At 36.1% G+C, this 23,271-nt stretch overlaps 1 protein-coding gene and 1 long non-coding RNA gene across 4 annotated transcripts in view; both read left to right on the top strand.

The window, feature by feature from the left end:
* The window catches only part of LOC135102183 (uncharacterized), an 87,690-nt gene extending 72,701 nt beyond the window's left edge, over nt 1-14,989 (top strand). Inside the window, exons 3-4 of one of the 2 annotated variants that reach the window (XR_010269577.1) lie at nt 1,119-1,275; nt 14,501-14,989. This is a non-coding gene — a long non-coding RNA (uncharacterized LOC135102183). Of the gene's footprint in view, nt 1-1,118; nt 1,276-1,704; nt 2,444-14,500 lie in introns of those variants that run through there. The other variant, XR_010269576.1, reaches the window with a different exon arrangement.
* Nucleotides 14,990-22,725: 7,736 nt separating this feature from the next.
* Nucleotides 22,726-23,271, top strand: part of LOC135102181 (uncharacterized) — a 29,221-nt gene continuing 28,675 nt past the window's right edge. For both annotated transcript variants that reach the window (XM_064006987.1, XM_064006986.1), the window contains exon 1: nt 22,726-22,788. The gene's annotated coding sequence lies outside the window, so the exon portion shown is untranslated. The remainder of the gene's footprint in view (nt 22,789-23,271) is intronic.

The following is a 23,271-nucleotide window of genomic DNA, read 5'->3' as shown; positions in this document are numbered from 1 at the left end:
AGACAAAGTATGCCTCGCGTGGGAATTTTAATTGATTTTATGAGTACACACTGATTTTTTATTGATTTTAAGGCTCAGGGAAAAATGTGCCAGATACTTGAAGCTGCTGGATACTCAAATGCCGGATGAAAGGGATTTTACTGTATATGTAAATGACATGACAAGAGGAGTGACAAGCTACATAAGCCTCTTTGCTGATGATGCTAAGATTATGAGAAAAGTAACAAATAAAAAGACTGAAAGTCTGAATCAAGACTTAATTAAGATAAATGAATGGTTGTTGAGATGGAACATGGAGTTTAATGACAAGAAATGCAGTGTGGTGAAGTTTGGAAAGAGTGCAAAAAGAACAGAAGACAACTACTATTTGGGAAATGAGAAAATTACTTTAAGAACAGAAGAAAAATCTGGGATTAACCAATTCTAATAAACTGTTGTTTGCAGAGCATATTAACAAGATCACTGGAGAAACATATAATATGCTGAGAAACATCAAGATGGCACTCACCTTTATTGGTGAAGATATGATAAAAAAAACTGATAACAATGATATGTCCAAGATTAGTTTGGTCACCAAGTATGAAGAAGGATATCAGAAAGCTAGAAAGAATTCAGAGAGCTGCAGCAAAAATCCCTACAAGCCTAAGAGGGTATAGTTATAGAGAGGTTGAAGAGATTGGGTCTGACTACACTGGAAAAAATGAAAGAGGTGATTTAATAGCACTATATAGAATACTGGAAGGGATGGAAAAGTTGGACAAGGATGACCTTGTGATACCAGATACGAGAGGTACCAGAGGACATGGAAGAAAATTGAAAAGGAGTGTTTGCAGAACAGACATTAAGGAACATGGCTTTTCTCACAGAAGCATAGCAGTGTGGAATTAACTTATTGATGAGACTGTGTGTGCCAAGACAGTTCATAAATTTAAAGAAAATTTGGATAAGTCAATATGGAGATGGGATAGCATAAATCTAGTGTGGCTTTTATCCTGTATCTCACAACTAGGTAAATACATATTTAATAGTGCATGGATTATTTAGGTATTATTTTGAAAGTTTAATCCAGATTTATCTGTGAATGTTTAAATATTAATAATTCTCTTCACATTTGCCAGAGCCAAGAAGAAATATAATACAGACAAGAGACAATGCATGAAGACAGATGAGGGATCTCCAAACAAGAAGATGGATAATGTGAACACAGCTACTGTGTTCACCATCATTTCTCAAGAGTTAGACTCTTCAGTATTCTGGGAACTGACAGACCAGGAAGTAAGTATTTTCTGTAATATTTTTTTATCTGACAAAACAGAAGTAATAAGTACAATAAAGACCCTTAAAAGGAAACAAACGGAAAAATGTAGTCAAAAGTTTTAATTGAAAACTATTTCACATGATCAGAAAAGTCATAAGATATTTGCCTAACTAAAAACAAATATACAGGAATACAATTATATACAATTATATATATTCTGTATATTAGGAATATACAGAATAATTCCATTGATTATCTGCTGTCTTAGAAATATAATTTTAGCTCTATTTATGCACTTGCAATAAATTTTGGGGAACCTGTTGGTCACTTTAATTATCTTTTCTTGTTTGGGGGTGGCCATGTAGTCTCTCTCTCTCTCTCTCTCTCTCTCTCTCTCTCTCTCTTGTAATATGACTGATAATATTCTTTTATTTTTGGCACTTCAGGCTATGTTCCAAGTACTGTGGTTCTGCATGTCCCTCCCACAATCAGGCCACAAACTCGCAACACCAGTTTGTGATCACCATCTCTCAAGCATCTGTCACATCCTCTGCCTCTTGATCAGCTGAGACACCATCTGGATCACAATCAATTGAGATACCTTTTGCCTCTGGCATTAACAGGCACCAAAATTTTAAATCCCTGGCCTTGAGATGTCCTATCTAAAGGATATTTTGCTTGTCATTTCAGAGCAAGTGCTATGAAGACACAATGGAGTTGGATGAACATGAACATGAGATGGATTTAGGAAATTTAAAATGAACAAGAACACCTACTAATTGAAAAGATACAGGATGCGAAAGTAGAATTGCTGTGTTTTAACTGGAAAAATCCAGATAGAACTAGATTTTCTGCATCCACACTATTGATTCAGGATTTTCAGTTTACACTTAGGCTTCAAAGAATGCAGATCCCAAACAGAACAAATGGTTATGAGTTGCCTGAGGAGTGCAGAAGGAAGGTGATAGTTTACTCCATCTGAACTGGGATGACCAACAATGTCATCATAGTTGAAGTTGCCACTGAGGACAGTCCAGAGAATTAGGAAGCTGTTAGTAGATCCTGACCTTGATGTGGAGGTCATGACTACCAGAGACATGCAATTGAGGAGTGAAGAGTGGCAATTTAATTTTGTATGTGCAGCAACTCAATGACACTGATCTCTCCATCTCAATCCTTGAAATTTCTGTGTTTGTGCCATTCTGAAAGCATTCTGACTGAAGATCCTTGCAATAACTCCACAAAATGTGGATGGGACTGCTCACTGAAATGACAAAAACAAATCTTGTAAACAGCAAGTTTTTTTTTTTTTTTCTTTTCTGATGAGAAAATCTTTTGCCAGGATGAGTGCACAACAAGCAGAACAATAGATCAATAGGCTATGTGTCCTAAAGATGTGCCCAGAGTCATGAAAACAAAGTTTTCTGTTCACATTGTGGTCTTTGGTGTTGTCAGCAGTGACAGGCATGTTATGCCACACACATCATTAAAGAAGGCCTGAGAGTGAACCAAAATAGAACCAAAAAAGAACCAAGAGGTTCTAGCAACCATAATCAAGCCTTAGAAGTTGCTGCAGAAGACAATACATGTTCTAGCAAGATTCTGCATCAGCACACAAGGCCAGGAAAAATCAGAAGTTGCTTGAGGATCATTTTTTTTTTACCATGTTACCCCAGGTATGTTGCCTCCAAACTAACCTGACTACAATCCCTTTGACTATTTTGTACGGAGGAGGAGTTAAAAGGATCACTAAAAAGACTACCCATAACAATGAAGCTGAGCTGAGGTAGAGAATCTGCCAGGCATTTCAAAATTTGTCTCCTGGTATTGTAAAATTCTTATCCTCTCAATTTGAGACGATCTGATTGTGATGATGTGGTTGATGCTGAAAGAGGCTTTATTGAATAAATTCTGTCAAAAAAAACACTACTTTGCTCGTTTCTTGAATTTTCAATAAATGTTTTAAAATAAAAAACATTTTTCCGTAATACAAATTTGTGGTGTACATTTGTGGGAATTAACATACAAAATATAAATTAAGAGATCTACACAATGACATACTTAAGAATTGTGTATTGTGTATGTTATGTGTATGATATTACCAAAAAAATCAATCAGTGAAACACCTATGAAGTGGAAATGTAGCTCTCCTTGTGGAAGTGTGGCAAGCGATACACATTTGGGAACTTGGCATCAATATGCATTGATGGCAAGCCCAAGTTATAGTATGTTAGTGGCAGACCTAAGCTTAACTAAGTACCTAATAGTGCACAGGCCTGAGACTGGTCAGAGTACTTAGCTGGAATGTTGACTGGAATGCCCACCTGGAGTAGTAAGTTGAGTGGAGTGCAGCAACTTTTTTGTGTGGTAGCTGGAGTGACTGCTACTCACCCTTAAGTGTAACTGCATGAGCCACACTGGGAATGTGCTTATAAAAACTTGGGTCCAGAGTTCTGTTCTTCTTGAGGCCCAGACCCTAGCTGATTAAAAACCCACTGTTTAAGATGGGTTGTTAAACTTCATTTCATGACAATGCCTGTCACCATTTATCATATACCTGTTAGAAATTAATGTTTCCAACAAAGCCCTTCCACTGAGAAAAGTAAATAAATATTTACCATATTTGCCAGTGCATTAGACACTTTTTTCTTGAAAACAAGTTTCTAATAATTACTGTGCATCTAGTGCAGTGGTAGTACAGATGCCTAGGCCTACTGGTGTGGAGTTAACCCATTTAAGCCGATAAAAAATGAAAGTTAGAATTTCATGTTGCTGCTTTCCTATATGCATAATGTGAAAGGAAACTGCAGAAATTTGATAAAAAAAACTCCATATGTGCAATTTCTTACATTTTATTGCAAAAAATCTGTTGTTGCACAAATGCAACAAGTGGCGGTCCAACCACATTACATGTTGCGTAAACGCAACTGTTAGCATGTACTAACAAAAACATGAGAAAGAAAAAACCCTTGATTTGAACATATATGGGCACTATGGGAAACATAAAAAAGTCAAAGGAGGGTCCTAGGATACAATTCTTGGCAAGGAAGAAAAATTGAAAAAAACAGATACATTTCACTTCTGATACATGATAATAATTTCTTCACTAAAAAAGAAATATGAGAATTACTTCACTATAAATGAAAGAAAACCAGTGATTAGAACCCCTGAGAGAGAGAGAGAGAGAGAGAGAGAGAGAGAGAGAGAGAGAGAGAGAGAGAGAGAGAGAGAGAGCTATAATATAGTTATTGAAAAAGAAATAGTACAACCTAGATACATTTTCATAGGATTCCGCTGGCCTACATGGTATGATACTGTACTGAACACTTTTGATGCAGGTATACTTTACATTTCTTGCATATGAATACAGTCTGAGTGTTACATAACTGACAACAACAGCACCTTGGAGGATCTGTCTTCACAATGTGATGCCCAACATTATCATACCATATTTGTGCAGATATACCTGCAACACTGAGAACTGATTGTGATCTTTCTGGGTTATTTGGCTTTTTGCCATGATTCTGTAGCCATTCAGTAGCAGCAGCACATATGAATGACAACATATCCTCTTTGTACCCTCCTTCCCTTGCAAAAATCCAGGCATTATTTACACATACTGTAATCAGGTAAGTGGCGATTGGAATGTACCACTTTTTCCCACGAATTAAAAGCCAGTACTGTGCAATATTTTGATCTAGTCTATCAACACCACTCATTTTCCAATTATACTGATGGATGGCATTTGGCATCAAAACATTCATACGTTTCTTTTGAGAAGCAACATAATGTTCAGCCTTCACTACTGGTGATACACCATACTCAGATGATGCAATGGTAACAATGCCATTATCATGCCAGTGTGCTGCAATTATTCCTGATTCAGCATCACAAAAATGTTCTTCAGATTCCCTAGGTAATTTCATAAACTTTGCAGGATTAGTAAATGGGCATTTTTCAATTCGGTTTTTTCTTAGTGTGCCAGTAGCATCATGGTCCCCGCTTTTGATTTTTTCGATAAGTTTGAGTGATGTAAAGAAGTTATCAAAGTAAAGGGATAACTTCTTTATTGGATAATATTTTTCTGTAACATCCAAAACATCAAGAACAACTTTCCCACCAAGTCCATAAGCTGCATAACCCTTATTCTTAGCACCATCTTTGCCTTGATAAAACAGATATATCAAAAACATAACCATTTGGATCAGCTGCAACCCATGCTTTATAACCCCATCGCACAGGCTTTCCATGAATGAACTGCTTAGTCAGATATCGACCAAAATAGGGGATCATTGACTCATCAATAGAGATATTACTTGGCCCAAATACTTCCCTGTATTTGAGAAAGTTATCATTCAGGATTTCCATGAACAGAGAAACTCTGCCATACTTGTCATTTTTGGGAAGCTTTGTGTTGTCTGCAGCATGAAAGAACTTCATTATCTCATCAAAGCGATCCTGATGCATGGAGTCAGCAATAAGCTCATTGTAGACATCTGGCTGTCTCTGCAAATGCAGTCTGCGATGTGGAACACAACAGTACCCTGGCACCAACAAAATTCCTTTGAAGGTTTTCATTTCATCACTTGTTAACGTGAATGAATGTTTACCATTCTGGATAGCTTAGTTCACAGTTTGTTTCAGTAGGTGGTCAATTGCTAATACATCCAAGAAAAGCTCAAATGTCTGACTAGGCTTATGCGGAATATCAGCAACTGATGGTTTGCGTGGATAACATGGGACATTTCTCTTTTCTGGGAGATCTTGTGCTTTCCATTTTCTGAGTTTTATTATTTTCTTTTTCTGGGATTCTTGTCCTTCAGCACACTCATCTGCATTATCTTGTGACTCTAAAGATTCTATCACTGCCAAAGCAGTTAATTGTGTTGAAGGAAGATAAGAGATATCCACGCTTTCTTCTTTGCCAGAATCTTCACTGTCACAGCACCATCATTTGCAGGTATGATGTAAAGGTCATGTACTTCAGTTTGTTTTACCATTCCACTGGGTTCATCTTCATCACTAACTTCACTCTCGTCAGACATGGTAGGTTTCTCTAGCTCGTCTAGAATGTTGTTCAACTTCACTTTTCTGAAAAAAAAAAAGAGAAAATATATTGCGTAAAATTTGTGTACACAACATGTATGCTGTCAAAAAACAATGCTAGGCTACACGTATATATCTATTCACTGCAATTACATGTGCAAAAAAGATACTATGCATTGCAAAATAACTACATCAATGAAGAAGCCGGTGCTGATGCTTGCATTAGCACAACATTGATGAACAGCTAGGTGCCGATGGTTGCATTAGCGCAACTTTTCTTTGTAATTTTTTTACACAACTGTCATCAGCATCCTATCAAATAAAACTTCGTTGAAAAGGGTTCCTTCATCAAAAGAAACAGAAGATTACTGTGAAATAGATATGAACAAATATTTGATAATGATTTTCTTTACTCATCTCCTTTTTGATGAAGACATCGTTTTTCAGAAAGTGGAGCTTTTTTCACTGACTTTTCCCCTAAAATGGTGAGATGTCAGAAATCATATGGATCTTCCACTGGGAGTTCTGGATGTCTACTGGCAACAGAAGCAGCTACAGGATGCAGCATGTTGTCCTTTCAGTGTAGCTCAACATCATGTTATAGCTTGTTTCGTGTTGTGTTGACACAACGAGCAGCACAAATGGGTTAAAGCAGTAATACACTAAGCACAAATATTGTTACTAGTAATAAAATTCTCTCTCTCTCTCTCTCTCTCTCTCTCTCTCTCTCTCTCTCTCTCTCTCTCTCTCTCTCTCTCTCTCTCCTTCCCTTCCCTTCTCTTCCCTTCCCTTCTCTTCTCTTCTCCCCCTTCCCTTTTCTCCTCTTCCTTCTCTCTCTCTCTCTCTCTCTCTCTCTCTCTCTCTCTCTCTCTCTCTCTCTCTCTCACACCCACACACACACACAAAGAGAGAGAGAGAGAGAGTCAGTCACACACACACACACACACACACACACACACACACATACAAGAGTAATAGATGAAGTACAAAACAGAGATGGGTGGGTAGATGCAGTGTATTTGGACATCAAAAAAGCTTTTGATAAAGTTCCACATAAAAGACTATTGTGGAAGATTAAACATATAAAAGGACTGAGAGGGACAATGCTAAAATGGATGAGAGACTACTTAAAGGACAGAGAAATGAGAACTGTGATCAGGAACACCTGTTCAAGTTGGGGTAATGTAACAAGTGGAATACCACAGAGGTCAGTGTTAGCACCCATTATGTTCCAAATATACATCAGTGATATGCAGGAGGATTTTACCAGTTATATTAATCTGTTTGCTGATGATGCAAAATTGCTAAGAGTAATAAAGAGCCACATTGATTGTATAGAGTTGCAAAGAAATATTGTCAAAATTTATGGGTGGAGCAAGAAGTGAAAATTGGAATTCAATGCTAAGAAATGCCATGTGATGGAATTGGGAAAGAGTAAAAGACCTGCATGGGACTATAAAATGGGGGAGGAAGTAATAATGAGGAGTAAGGAGGAAAAAGATCTAGGAGTGGTATTTCAGGATACCCTAACCCCAGAATGGCATAAATATTAGGGTGGCATTTCATTACAATGATAAGACTATGATGAAAAAAATTATAGCCACTATGCTATGTCCCAGGCTGGAATATGTAGCAGTGGTGTGGTCTCCGCACATGAAGAAAGACATAAAGAAGTTGGAAAGAATTCAGAGGGCAGCTACAAGGATGGTACTGGAGCTGAGAAACCTAACATACAAAGAGAGGTTGAAGGAAATTGGACTACCAACTTTGCAGGTTAGAAGAGAAAGAGGAGATCTAATAACAATGTATAAAATAGTTAACCACATTGAGGAGACAGACAAGCAGGAACTGGTGTTGCTGGAAGAAGATAAAGCTGGATGGACGAGAGGGCACTCAGAGAAGATCAGGAAGAGTCAGTGTTTGAGAGACGTCAAGAAGTACAGTTTTCCACATAGAACTGGATATCTGGAATAGTCTAAATGAGGAGGCTGTTACAGCACCAAATGTGCATAAATTTAAGGAAATTCTGGATAAATATAGATATGGAGACAGGACACTATGAGCCCTGCTCGAACCCTGTATAATAAAACTAGGTAAATACACACACACACACACACACACACACACAGAGTTAAAGGAAAGTGGGTGGGTGGGTGGGTGGGTGGGTGGCTGAGTAGGATAGATGGATGGAAGGAGTGAGGAAATGGGGAGGAGGTCAGAAAAGGGAGATGAGGGTCAGGAAAAGGGGTGGTGATCAGGAAAGGGAGAGGGAGAGAATGGGGAGGGAAGGATGGGAGAGAGAGAGAGAGAGAGAGAGAGAGAGAGAGAGAGAGAGAGAGAGAGAGAGAGAGAGAGAGAGAGAGAGAGAGAGAGAGAGAGAGAGAGAGAGAGAGAACAAAACACATATATGCACACCCATGGTTTTAGATGTGATGGTAGTACTGTACAGCCCCATTGCTTCATCACACCAGATGTGAGGACAGAACACACACTCTTAGAGAATTTGGTGAAACTTTTGCTGTTGCCTTAGACATATCAAAAACTTTTGATAGAATCTGGCACAAAGCTTTGATTTCCAAACTACCCTCCTACGGTTTCTATCCTTCTCTCTGTAACTTCATCTCAAGTTTCTTTTCTGACCGTTCTGTTGCTACTGTGGTAGATAGTCATTGTTCTTCTCCTAAATCTATTAACAGTGGTGTTCCTCAGGGTTCTGTCCTGTCACCCACTCTCTTCCTATTATTCATCAATGATCTTCTAAACCAAACTTCTTGTCCTATCCATTCCTATGTTGATGATACCATCCTATACTCTTCCATGTCTTTTCATAGACATTCAACCCTTCAGGAAGTAAACAGTTCATGCAGGAAAGCCAGAGAATGCCTGACTTTTGATCTCTCTAAAATTTCTGATTGGAGCAGAGCAAACTTAGTATTGTTCAATGCCTCAGAGACTCACTTCCTCCATTTATCAACTCAACACAATCTAGACAACTATCCCCTCTTCTTCAGTGACTCTTAACTGTCTCCCTTTTCTACACTGAACATCATTAGTCTGTCCTTTATTTATAATCTAAACTAGAAGCCTCACATCTCATCTCTAGCTAAATCATCTTGTATGAAGTTAGGTGTTCTGCATCATCTCTACCAGTTTCTACTGCCCCCCACCTCCATCCCAACTGCTAACTCTGTACATGGGCCTTATCTGTTCATGTATGGAGTATGGGAGAGAGGGGTTCCACTCACACCACTATTTTAGGGATGGTGGAATCAAAAGCTTTTTGTCTTGTCAACTCCTCTCCTCTAACTGACTGTCTTCATCCTTTTTCTCATTGCTGCAGTGTTGCAGCTCTTGCTATCTTCTACCACCAACTACGTGCCTCCCCTCCTCATGTACCCTTGCTGCACAAGACTTCCTTCTTTCTCTCACTCCTTCTCTGTCTACCTCTCTAATACATGAGTTAATCAGTATTCTCATTCATTCATCCCTCTTTGGTAAACTCTGGAACTCCCTACCTGCTTCTGTATTTCCATCTTCCTATGACTTGAATTCTTTCAAGAGGGAGGTTTCAAGACACTCTTTTTTTTTTATTATGATTATTATTATTATTCTATTTGACATTGGTATAGGAATTGGCATCAAGTGGGCTTTTCTTTTTATTAAAAATTTTTGTGTCCCTTGGCCAGTGGCCCGCTCACCTAACACACACACACAGCAGCAGAGGAGCTGACAGGACGTGTTTTTCTAGTGCTCTGCATATAGAAGGACGGAATAACACAAATTGCTCATGGTGGAACAAGATATGTTATGAAGATCCTGGAATACCTAGGTGGTAAATAGGGAAGAAAGAAACAGTACCGTGAGTATACTTATCCCGTCTCTAGCAAAGTTTGGTTTGGTTTGTTTACATTTTGAACAAATATGGCAAAAGACGGCACCCCAAGAGGTTCATTTGAAGGGTTTTACTGGAGAAGAAAGGGAACTAAATTATAGACTGCAGTGTAGAAAAATTTTGCATATGGAAGAAATGATGGACAAGTTATTGGAGAGAATAAAGGCATTGGAGGAATGCCAGAAGGAGACTGGTAAGGAGTTGGTGACAATTACAGCAAAGTTGATTGAGATGGAAGATAAAAAATGAGAAATTAAATGTGGAAAATGACTGTTTAAAGAAACAAATAAAGGAAAAAGTAGAAACTGTTCTGAAAGAAAATGAGGAAATGAAGGCAAGTGTAAAGGATGTGGAAATGAGACAAAATAAGTGGTTAAATGAACTTATATTTGAAGAAGAAACACTAAAGAAAATAATAGAACAACAAGAAAATGAAAAACAAAACCTGAGACAGAAAGTGGTAAATGTTATTAAAGAAGAGAAAAAGTTAGTGAGACACTAGAAAAATATAAACAAATAATTGTATTTGGTTTAAAGGAAAAGAAAATAGTAAGCAGAATTCAAAGAGACAAAAAGGAAAAGAACCTGTTGAATAAGTTACTGAAGAAAGTGACAGGTGAAGACAGGTAGTAAAGCAAGTGGAAGAGTTCCATAGAAGTGGGAAATATGAAGAAGAAAAAATGAGACCCATAAGAATAAGGTTTGCAACACAGGTACAAGCAGAGGAAGTAATTAATGGGTCTTGGAGATTGCCTGGAGATGAAGAATATAAGAATGTATGGATAAACAGGGATATGGATGAGACTGAAAGGTTGAAGCAAAAGGAGCTGGTAAATGAGGCTAAACAAAAAAACAAAAACAAATGGAGGTGAAGAAGAATTTTTTTGAAGAGTAAGAGATATGAGGATAAAGAAATGGTACATCAAGCAGTAAGTAAGGTATGTTATACTAATGTAAATGGATTAATGTCAACAAAGATGGAATTAAATGAGTTATTAAACAGAACCGCACGAGATGTTGCTGTATTATGTGAGACAAAATGGAAAAATGAATGAGGAACTCCTGACATTGGTGATAATAAATATGATTTATGGATGAAAAATAGAAGTGACAAGGGAGGAGGTGGAGTGACAATTCTGACAAAAAAAATGTGTCAAAGTGGAGAAGGTAATAAAAAGTGAAGACATGTCTGAAGTTCTACAAGTCATGATTAGAAGTGGAAATGGAAGGATAATGAATTATGTAAGAGTGCATGTGCCACCTATGACCAATGCTTGGCAAAAAGAAGAGCAAGAAGAGATGTTGGTAGATGTGTTGAAAGGTCTTGAAAAAATAGTGAAGGAAAGTAGTGATATAGTTATTGTTGGTGATTTTAATTGTAAGGAGATAAATTGGGAGACATTGACAACTACTGGAAGCAAGAGCTCATGGAGTAATAGACTGTTAAACTAGGTGGCAAAAAACTTGATGATTCAATGGGTTGATTGTGATACCAGATTTAGTGGAAGAGATAAACCATCAAGACTTGGTTTAGTGTTTACCAAGGACATGGAAATTATTGAAACTATACACTATGATAGCCCCCTAGGTAAAAGTGAACATGTGTTGATGGAATTTAATCTGAAAAATGAAAATGTAATCATTGATGAAAATTATAAGGTGAAAAGATTTAAATATAGTAAAGCTGATTTTCAAAAATTTAAAAAATAATTTGCTGCCATGGACTGGGAAGACTTCGAAGATGCAGATGTTCAGGAAAAATGGGATGAATTTATAAGGATATATAACTCTGCTGTGGAGAAATTTGTACCTAAAGGAGAAGCGAGATGTAGAAAAGGTAAAGAATAGTTCAATACAAAATGTAAAGAGGCTAGAAATTGTAAGCTAAATGTTTGGAATAGATGGAAGAAGAGGAAAACTGAGAGCAGATGGGAGGAATATACTGATGCTAGATATAAGTACATTGAGATAATAAGAATGGAGAGAAGAAACTATGAAAGAGATATAATAGATAAGTGTATAAATGAACTCAAACTATTCTTTAGATATGTTAATGAGAAGATGAAGAAGAAAGGTGTATCAAGATTGAAAATTGAAGGAAAAATCTATAAGAATGCACAGGACAATGCAGAGGTTATGAATAATAGTTTCAGATCAGTATTTACTGTGGAAGGGGAGTTTGATACTGGAAGAGGTAAGTTGGTGAGGAATATACTGAGTACAGTCCAGTCAGTTATAATGAAATACTTAAGATAATGGAAGAACTTGATGTAAATAAAGCAACTGATCTAGATGGAGTATCAAACTGGATATTGAAGGAATGTAGATAACAGCTGGGTGATAAAATTCAGTGTAATGGTGACATCACTATCACAGGGAAGAGTACCAAAAAATTGGAAGAGAGCAAATATTACACCAATATTCAAAGGAGGAAATAAGGAAAATCCACTAAATTATAGACCAGTGTCCTTGACTAGTGTTGAAGGAAAACTATGCAAAAGAACAATAAAGGAAAGATGGATGGAACACTTGGAGAGAGATAAAGTTTTGGTAAATTGTCAATTTGGATTTAGGAGGGGAAGATCATGCTCCATGAACTTATTGTCCTTTTATTCAAGGATAGTCGATATTGTGCAGGAGAGAGACAGATGGGTGGATGGTGTCTATTTAGACGACTTGAAGAAGGCATTTGACAAAGTACCACAACGAAGATTGCTATGGATGATAAAAAATTATGGAAAAATTGGAAGAAGACTGCTGGAGTGGATGGAAGATTATCTGGATGATAGAGAGATGAGAACAGTAATACAAAACCAGAATTGATCTTGGCTGAAAGTAATTAGTGGTGTCCCACAGTGTTGGGACTGATAATGTTTGTAATATATGTGAATGACATAAATGAAGAAATAGACAGTTATATGAACTTATTTGCAGATGATGCTAAACTGATGAGAAGGGTAGAAAATGTAAATGACTGTATGGTACTGCAAGATGATTTATGTAAGATAAATAGATGGAGTAAATCTTGGCAAATGGAATTCAATTTAAGTAAGTGTAAAGTAATGAAGTTTGGTAAGAATAAGAAAAGAATACAATATAATTATGAGATGGATGATGTGAAGTTACAGAAATCAAAAGAGGAAATAGATTTGAGAGTAACAGTTACTGAAAATTTGACTCCAGACAAACACATTGATAAAATAACTGGAAAGAAGATGAATTTGTAAAAAGAATAAGAATGGCATTCTAATATTTAGATCAAGGAATGATAAAAAAGTTGTTGATTTCCATGACAAGACCAAGATCGGAATATGCAGCAGTGGTGTGGTCTCTTCATATAAAGAGGAATATTATAAAATTAGAAAGAGTACAAAGAGCAGTCACTAAGATGGTTCTGGAGTTAAGTAAGTTGACCTATAAAGAGAGATTATGAGTGTTGGAAATTCCTACTCTTGAAAATAGGAGAGAGAGAGGAGATTCAATAAACATCTATAGAATGATAAATGGTATGGAAAATGTAGGCAAAGAATGTTTTAAAAATTTAGACACACAGAGTACAAGGGGACACAATAAGAAGTTGAAGAAAGTTAACTGTAGAAGAGACATCAAAAAGTATAGTTTTTCTCACAGAAGTGTGAACAAATGGAATGAACTCAGTGAAGATGTTGTCAATGCCATAACTGTCCATGCTTTTAAGTCCAAACTGGATAGATATAGAGATGGGATACTTTGAGACTATTCCCCTCCCATAAACCACAACTAGGTAAATACACAGATTTTTTTTTTTTTTCCCATGACTTTATGATGAAGCATAATATATTTTTTCCCACAAAACATCCTTGTTAACCCTGTATTACTCCCTTGGTGTGTTTTGGCACCCCAGTTTTATTTAAGTGCTCACAATTCCTAGTTGGCAACCTTTTTTTCTTCTCCCTCCCAATACTCTTCTGACTCATCAAGCATGTGTCACATGTAGTATGGCACAGTTGTGGCTCAGTTTTCCTGGGAGTTAGATGTTTGTTTTGCCTTCTGGGGTGGTCAGTCACCCCAGACTAACAAAGGTATGTATTTATGATTTATATATTCTCTTATCCCATCAGGAAATGAAAATATGTAGATATAAGTGCATATTATGTATCAGTAGCCTACTCTGTAATATAAATATGGAATAAAATGCTATGCTTACTGATTTTAGTATTTTTTTTTATCATTATGTATGGATTTATTATTTTATTTACAATTTATTACTCTTTCATTCTTGTAACTATGAGCCTAGCTAATGTAACATCTTTTCATTTTTTCAGACACAAGATGAATTATGATGCAGAAATGAAGAGGATTCAGAAGATGTTGGATGAAGTAGAAGTGAGTAGCTCATAAGACAAAGAAAGTGTGGGGAGGGATGTTCCTGCCTCCAACAGTGAAAGTGAAGAAGATTACCTGGAAGAGGATCTGCATGTTCCTGATTTTGAATGTTATGAATCAGACCCAGATGATCTACCAGACCAGCCCCAAAAGAAAAAGGCAAAAAATTGATGGATGGAAGGGAAAAAGATAAAACAACATGATGGAAGAAGAATGTTCCTAAATTGCTATGTCATACCCTTTCTAGCAATGTTATCAAATTTACACCAGAACTAAAAGGACCAGCTCTAAATGCCAATTCTCCTGCAGACTTTTGGGGAGTCTTCATCACGGCAGAAATAATTGGTTTATTAGTAGAACATACTAACTCGATGATCGCTATGCAGAAAGGGAACTATACTCAGCCCTACAGAACAAAAGACACTGATGTTTTCGAAGTGAAGGCATTGACTGGACTGCTTATGTTAGCTGGTACATATCATGTTAGCAGGCTGCACCTTGCTCATATTTGGAAAGCAGATGCTACTGGCATCGAGGTGTTCAGGCTGACTACGTCACTGGATTGCTTTCATTTTCTATTATGTTGTCTATAATTTGATGACAAAGCAACAAGTGAGAAAAGAAAGAAGGTGGATAAGCTTGCCCCAGTTAGGCAAATATTTGAGATATTTGTGGAAAATTGCAAAAAGAAAAACACCCCATCAGAATTTGTGACTATAGATGAAATGCTTGTAGCCTTTAGGGGCCACTGTCCCTTTAGGAAATATACACCCAGTAAACCAGCCAAATATGGCATCAAATCATCACGTTCTATAATTCAACCAAAGGAGGAATAGATGTGCTTGACATGATGATGGATAAGTATTACGTTTCCAGAAACAGCTGGTGTTGGCCTCTAATTGTGTTCTTTGCTCTGCTGAACATTGTCTGTGTAAATTCGTATGTCCTGTATGCTCACAATCCACAGAATAAACTCAAGCACTGCAAATTCATCAAGAAAGTATGCATGATGCTATTAGAAGACACTCTAAAGAAAAGACTGCAGAACAAAAGGCCAAAAGGTCTCAGAACAGAAATTGCAAGGCTGTTCCCTGAAATTGCAGATGCAACATCCTCAACAAGCTCACAGTTGTTACAATGCCAGGCAAAGAGATGTGTATTTTGTGCCAGGTCAAAGGATCGAAAGGTGAAAACAGTATGTAGCACATGCAGGAAACATGTTTGCAGGGATCACAGTAAGATGACTGTGAGTTGCATAGATTGTGAGAATGTAGCAGTAAGTGGTGAATCAGAGTGAATGTAATGGTATGTAATGAACTCACATTTTTTTTTTTCAATTTCAATTCATGGAAATATTTTTTGTTTACTTTTGATGAAAAGAAAAAATGTTTATGTAACAAATTTATTCCTATGTAATGAGCTCACTTTTTTTTTTTTTTTTATTTCAACTCATGAAAATTTTTGTGTTTGCTTTGGATAAAGAAACCATGCTTATGGTTTATGTATTAAATTTATAATAATTTTCCTTTCAATAAATAATTACATCTTTAGTTCAAGCTTTGATTTGATGTATTTTGTAAGGGAGATTTGCCTATTATGTAATATTTTTTTCAATGTTAATATTCATCATATATATTAAAAATTCATACAAACATGTGTATCTTGTGGGTATTTTAAAAATAAATGTGACCTGAATTTAAGTTTTGGTAATTTTTCCTTAGTTTTATAATTTATTTTATTGTATTACTTTGTATTAATATCAACCAACTATAAGCAACTCAAACTGTTTAACAGGGATTGTAGATGAATCCTAAACCAGCAATATGACTATATTTTACATAATAGTAACACTAGAAACATTTTTGTATTGGGGTGTGTAAATACCCCAGGAGAGTACTCATGTTTGGAAACCCCAGCAAAGTAATGCAGGGTTAAATAGGGGTGTGTGTTATGCAGAGGTGTGTCTAATACATGGGTAAATACAGTAATTGATGTCAACAAAAACTCGGAGAGCATCAACAGGTTCTTGAGAGTTCTTGCCATGTTCTGCTTTCAACTCTATAAGTGGTCCAGGCTTGGCTTCTTGAATTAGTCTAGTCTTTAGGTAGCTTATATTTCCAAGGCTTATAAGAAGCATTGCGAGGAGGAGGATTAAATAGGCAAGGGGCAAAAGATTTACCTAAGGAGGAAATTATGGACAAAAATCAATTATACACTTCATTAACAGACAAAAGCAGAAAACTCAAAATCACAATCAATTGTGAACAGGAACTCATTGACTTTGAGCTAAAAAAAATAAAGTGGCACAGTCTAGAGCAGGAAAACATTTAATTACACAATGATCACAATTAGGGAAGGGTGGGAACACATTGGCAGATATCACCAGATCTGTTTCAGCAACAAGAAAAAAATCTAATGTATTGCTATCTTTAATATTAGTGGGCTCATCAGTCCATTGAGCAAATCCCAGGAAGGTAAAACAGTCAAGAAACAGTCTGTCAGTAGGGAATGGAAGAAAGCTAGGCAGCTCTCAATTATTTTACAATGCATCAATATGTTTTGCCATATTATGTGATCAGAATTTCCTTTCTCATCACATACTGACTTTGCACCCTCATCTTCTAGTTTCATGAATTTATGGGTAGCAAATATAAAGAACTTTGATCAGCACCTTGAACTCAATGTCCAGTAAATCAGCCAAAATGCTAAAACTTTCTTTGGTAATTATCAATATGAGTCATGTGGCTCTATTTCCTTTTTTTTTTTTTTTTTTTTGATAATCCAATCCCCCTACCTAGTGGGAAAGCACAAGATTTTTGGTTGGAGAAAGTTAAACTAGGATTAAATAATGCCTCTTACCAACAAAAATAGGAAGCTGCCTACCAGTGCTGTGATGGGAACTATTGTGAAAAAATCAACGCAGGCAACAGAATCATCCTAGAGATGATTTTATCTAAGGCAGTCATGAAAAAAATTGTCCCAGTGACAGAATTGTCCCAGATCCCAATTGTTCATATACTACAGAGAAATGTAATAGCACACACACCCACACCCACACACACACACACACACACACACATATATATATATATATATATATATATATATATATATATATATATATATATATATATATATATATATATATATATATATATATATATATATATATATATATATATATATATATATATATATATATATATATATATATATATATATATATATATATATATATATATATATATATATATATATATATATATATATATATATATATATATATATATATATATATATATATATATATATATATATATATATATATATATATATATATATATATATATATATATATATATATATATATATATATATATATATATATATATATATATATATATATATATATATATATATATATATATATATATATATATATATATATATATATATATATATATATATATATATATATATATATATATATATATATATATATATATATATATATATATATATATATATATATATATATATATATATATATATATATATATATATATATATATATATATATATATATGTGTGTGTGTGTGTGTGTGTGTGTGTGTGTGTGTGTGTGTGTGTGTGTGTGTGTGTGTGTGTGTGTGTGTGTGTTTACCTAGTTGTATTTACCTAGTTGTATAGTACAGGGTCCGAGCCAAAGCTCAATTAGTCCTGTCTCCATACCCGAATTTGTCCAATTTCTCTTTAAACATGTGCACACTCTTTGCCGCAACCACCTCTTCCTTTAAGTTATTCCATATTTCAACCGTTCGATGCGGAAAGCTGTATTTCTTAATATCTCCCAAACAATGACTCTTCTTTAATTTCTTCATATGTCCCCTTGTACGTCTATCTCCTTCCTCCACTTTTACAACTAGGTCATCTCTGTCTATCTTCTCCATGCCATTTACTAATTTGAACATTGTTATCAGGTCTCCTCTTTCCCTTCTTTCTTGCAGTGTTGGTAATCTAATTTCTTCCAGTCTTTCCTCGTAACTTAGGTCTTCCAATTCAGGTATCATTTTCGTAGATGTTCTTTGTATTCTTTCCAATTTCCTTATATCTTTCTTCTTGTGTGGAGACCATACCACTGCTGCGTATTCCAGTTTCGGGCGTATCATGTGTGTTATGATTTTCTTCATCATTTCTTTGTCTAGGTAATTAAATGCCACCCTGATATTTGCTAGCAAATTATATGTAGAGCCAAATATTCCAGTGATGTGTTTTTCTGGTGATAGCGTGTCTTGAATTATTACTCCCAAGTCTTTTCCTTCTTTGCTCTTTGGTATTGTGATACCTCCCATCTTATACTCCCATGAAGGTCTCCTTTTACTTCTTCCCATCTCCATTACATGGCACTTCTTTATATTGAATTCTAATTTCCATCGTTTACTCCATTCATAAATTCTATCAATATCCCTCTGTAGTTCCTCACAATCCTCTTGGTTCTTTATTACTTTCATCAATTTTGCATCATCTGCAAACATGTTAATGTAGCTATTTAAACCCACAGTCATATCATTTATATAGACCTGAAACGTTATAGGTGCCAACACAGACCCTTGTGGTACTCCGCTTGTTACTTCGCACCAACTTGATTTATTATCTCTGATTACTGTGCTCATTTCCCTACCTTGGAGATAATCCTTCATCCACTTAAGTATTTTTCCTTTTAGCCCTCCTCGATGTTCCAGTTTCCATATGAGACTTTTATGTGGAACTGTATCAAAAGCTTTTTTCAGATCTAAATAGACAGCATCAACCCAACCATCTCTCTCTTGTAGTTTATCTATTACTCTTGTATAAAAGCTCAGTAAGTTTGTTACGCAAGATCTCTCTTTCCTGAAACCGAATTGTTTTTCTGTTATTATATTTTCTTGTTCAAGATATTGCACCCATCTGTTTTTAATGACTATTTCACAGAGTTTACTTACAATACTTGTGAGTGAGACTGGTCTGTAATTCAGTGGTTCCATTTTATTACCTCCTTTGTATAACGGTACTATATTTGCTCTCTTCCATTCCTTTGGTACTTTTCCTTCCTTTAAAGAACTGTTAATTATCTCCCATGTTGGTTCTTCCAATTCCTCTCTACATTCTTTCAATATCCATCCATTTACTTCGTCTGGTCCCATCGCCTTCCTAGTATCTAGCTCTTCCAGTAGTCTTTTAATTTCTTTTCTTTCCACTTGTATGTTTGCTATTCCTTTCTGTTGTTCCTCATCTCCCAGTGATGCAAAGACAGTTTCTCTTGTAAATACAGACTTAAAGCTTTTATTCAGTATCTCAGCCATCTCTTGTGTGGTTTCATAAATTTCTCCATTTTCCTTCAGCTTTGTAATGGTATCTCTGCTTTATTTTTCCATTTACATATCTATAAAAAAGTTTGGGTTCTTCTTTACACTTTCCAACTACATCTCTTTCAAAATTTCTTTCTTCTTCTCTTCTTATTTTAACAGAATCATTTCTAGCTGTCCTGTATTCTTCTCTATTTATCTCATTCCATTGTTTCCTAATTTTTTTCCATGCCTTCTCCTTCTTTTTTGCCTCTGCACACTTTGCATTAAACCACACTTTCTTATTTTCTTTTACCTTATATCTTGGCACATATCTTTCAACACCTTCTAAACTTGCTTAAAAACACTTCATATTTTTTCTGCACCTCCATACCTCTTAATAAATTATTCCAATCAAGCTCTCCGTAGAATTTCTTTAACCCTGTAAAGTCTGCCTTAGCATAATTTTTTCTCTCATTTTTATATTCCTCATTGAATTTTGGCACTTCTTCTTTGATCTCTATCTCCATCTTCACATGATCACTTTTTCCCACTGGACACAAATATTCTATACTTGGTTCATTTTCTGGCTTTTTTGTAAAAACCAAGTCTAGGAGTGATGGTTCATCATTCCCCTCTGTACCTAGTATTTTCTTTCACCCACTGATCCATCGTGTTTACCATCATAGTCTGTAAAAATTCTTCACTCCATGTACTGGCAATCCCTGTAACCTCCATCTCCCCCCAGTTTATCTCCTTGCTATTAAAATCTCCTACTAGTAACACCTTGTTCCTTATCTTTAGCATGTCATCTATACTTTTTATGAACTCGCTTTGCATGTGCTTATAATCATCAGTCCCCCAAGTGTTGGTCTTTGGAGGCATGTATGCAACAATAATTTTTCTGCTTTCTTGTCCTTGGATCTTGATCTCCACACTCAATGTTTCTGACCTCCCTTCACCATATTCCACTGTTTCTATCAAGATGTTTTTTCTTACTAGAATCATCACTCCTCCTCCTCCCTTATTCTTTCTGTCTCTTCTCCATGTGTTATATCCTTCTTCTTCAAATTCAACATTAATCTCCCTTGTTAGTTTTGTTTCCGTAATGCATGCCACTTCTGGTTTCTTTTCATGTAAATAATCTCTTAGTTCCCTTTGGCTGGACACTAATCCGTCTATGTTTGTATACATAACTTTAATTTTATTTATTGTGGACCCATTTCTTTTGTGTTCTCTCTTTGTTGTCTTACTTCTTGCCCCGCATTCTTTAACCACCATTTCCTCATTTTCATGTCTATCACTCTCCATATATACCTTTCTGCCTGTTCCTGTGTTCTCTCTTCGTTTTTTGTCTTGGCCTCCTCTTTTAACTCTTTCACCTTGTTTCTTTCCTCCTCATTCATTTCTCTTCTTGTATATATATCCTTCATACCCTCTATCTTTCTTAACAAACTCGTTCTTCTCAAGATGTGTTTGGCTGCCGCTTGGGTATTAAGTCTTATTTTCATGGGACGTTTCCCCCCTTCTGAATATTTCCCAATCCTGTACACTTCTTCTATTTGTATATCCGTTTCATCTCCTTCTACAATTTTCCCAATGATTTCTTTTGCTCTTTGTAATTCTTCTCTTTCTCTTAGAACTTTATTTGATATGGTCTTCTCTTTATCCCCAAACACCATCAGGCACATCTTTTTTTGTACCGTATCCCTTACTATGTTATCTTTTTCCTTAATGATTTTCACTACTTTTCTTGCCATCTCTTTATGATGTTCTTCTTGCTGTTTTCTTATTATTTCTGTCATATCTATCTTCTCTTGTTCTCTCTCTTCTTTCCAACTTTTCACTTCCTTTTCAACTAAGCCTTTTACTTCACTCTGGATTTTGCCTTCATCTATCCTAACTTCTTTCTTCTTCACCATGCTCCTTAACTTTCCATTTTCTTTTTTGAGTTCTTGTATTTCTTCACTGTACTTTACATTTAAATCCACTATCTTTTCCACTTCCTCTCTCAGTTTCTTGTTTTCCCTTTCTCTTTTTAACTCCCTTCCTTTTAACTCTTCCAGCTCTTCAACAATGTCGTTCGTGTCTTTAAGTCCCCTCTCCTTATCTCCTTTCCATCCTCTGACTAATGTCACCAATCCTCTTATTTCCTCTCTTATCTTTTCATTCTCTTCTTCTAATTTCCATAATCTTGCATTTAACTTGCCTACCTGTATATCCTTTTCACTAAATCCTTCAAATTTTGGTGTGCCTCTGGGCGACGGTGACGCGGCGGCGGCCGCCATCACGCTTTGTTTACAACCGATTTGGATTCGGTGTTTTCACCCACAATTTTCACTTCATCTATTCCATCTCCGATCTTTTTCTACTTCTTCCATAAAAACTCCACCCCACACTGTGCACTTTCTTATACTTTTGTATGGAGCCAGGCTAAGAAAATACCTTGGACCCTGTACTCACAAATAGGAAAGTCTGCGCAGCTGCTCCTGACACGTCTGCTCTCAATGTGTGTGTGTGTGTGTGTGTGTGTACGCATATACATATACAGTAGGGTACACGACAATGCATGATCGTTATAATGTACAACTGAAATAACACAGTTAAATTTTTACAAATATTTAATTGGAATAACGAACCAAAACTGGCATGATGAACTTGCCACTTGTGGAAGGACTGGAATTTTAATAAAAATTCAATTGGATTAACAAGCCAAAACTGTCAAGGTGAATTTGCCATTCATGCAACCACTGAAATTTTACTTCGGCAAATCACTTGTCAGCTAGATGGTGCCGTTCACATGAGATACACTACACTTCACCACACAGTCAGTTACTGCGCTGACACCACATAAGTCGGACGTCGGTCTCGCCTCCTGTTAAGTTGTTACGACTCTGTTATCGGTGAGTGATAGGAATATTAAAGTTTTCTTGTTTGGATTGTGTATTATGATTTCCATTACCTGTTATAAGGGTGGAATATTGTCTTTAATTATCCGTTACCTGATTATAGGGCGGAGTATTGCCTATGGATATCCGTTACCTGATAAGGGCGGAGTGTTGCCTATTTGAATCCGTTACCTGAATTAAGGGCGGATTGTGGACTATAAATATCCGTTACCTTGTATAAGGGAGGATTATTGGTTATATGATATCCGTTACTTGATATAAGGCGGATTATTGGCAAATATGACCATATTTGGGCACTCGTGAGCCGACATAGGTGCGAGATGGTTCCATCTTGTTACCCATTATTGGGGCAAGAGGAATATTGCCTTATTTACAAGCCCGGGGGCAATTGACTTCCCAAATTACTAAAGGGAAAAAATTTTATTTGGGCACTCTCGTGAGCCGACATAGGTGCGAGATGGTTCCATCTTGTTACCG

Source organism: Scylla paramamosain, chromosome 7 (assembly GCF_035594125.1).
Source record: "Scylla paramamosain isolate STU-SP2022 chromosome 7, ASM3559412v1, whole genome shotgun sequence".
NCBI classification, from domain to species: Eukaryota; Metazoa; Arthropoda; class Malacostraca; order Decapoda; family Portunidae; genus Scylla; species Scylla paramamosain.
This window is presented reverse-complemented; position numbering and strand designations above follow the sequence as displayed.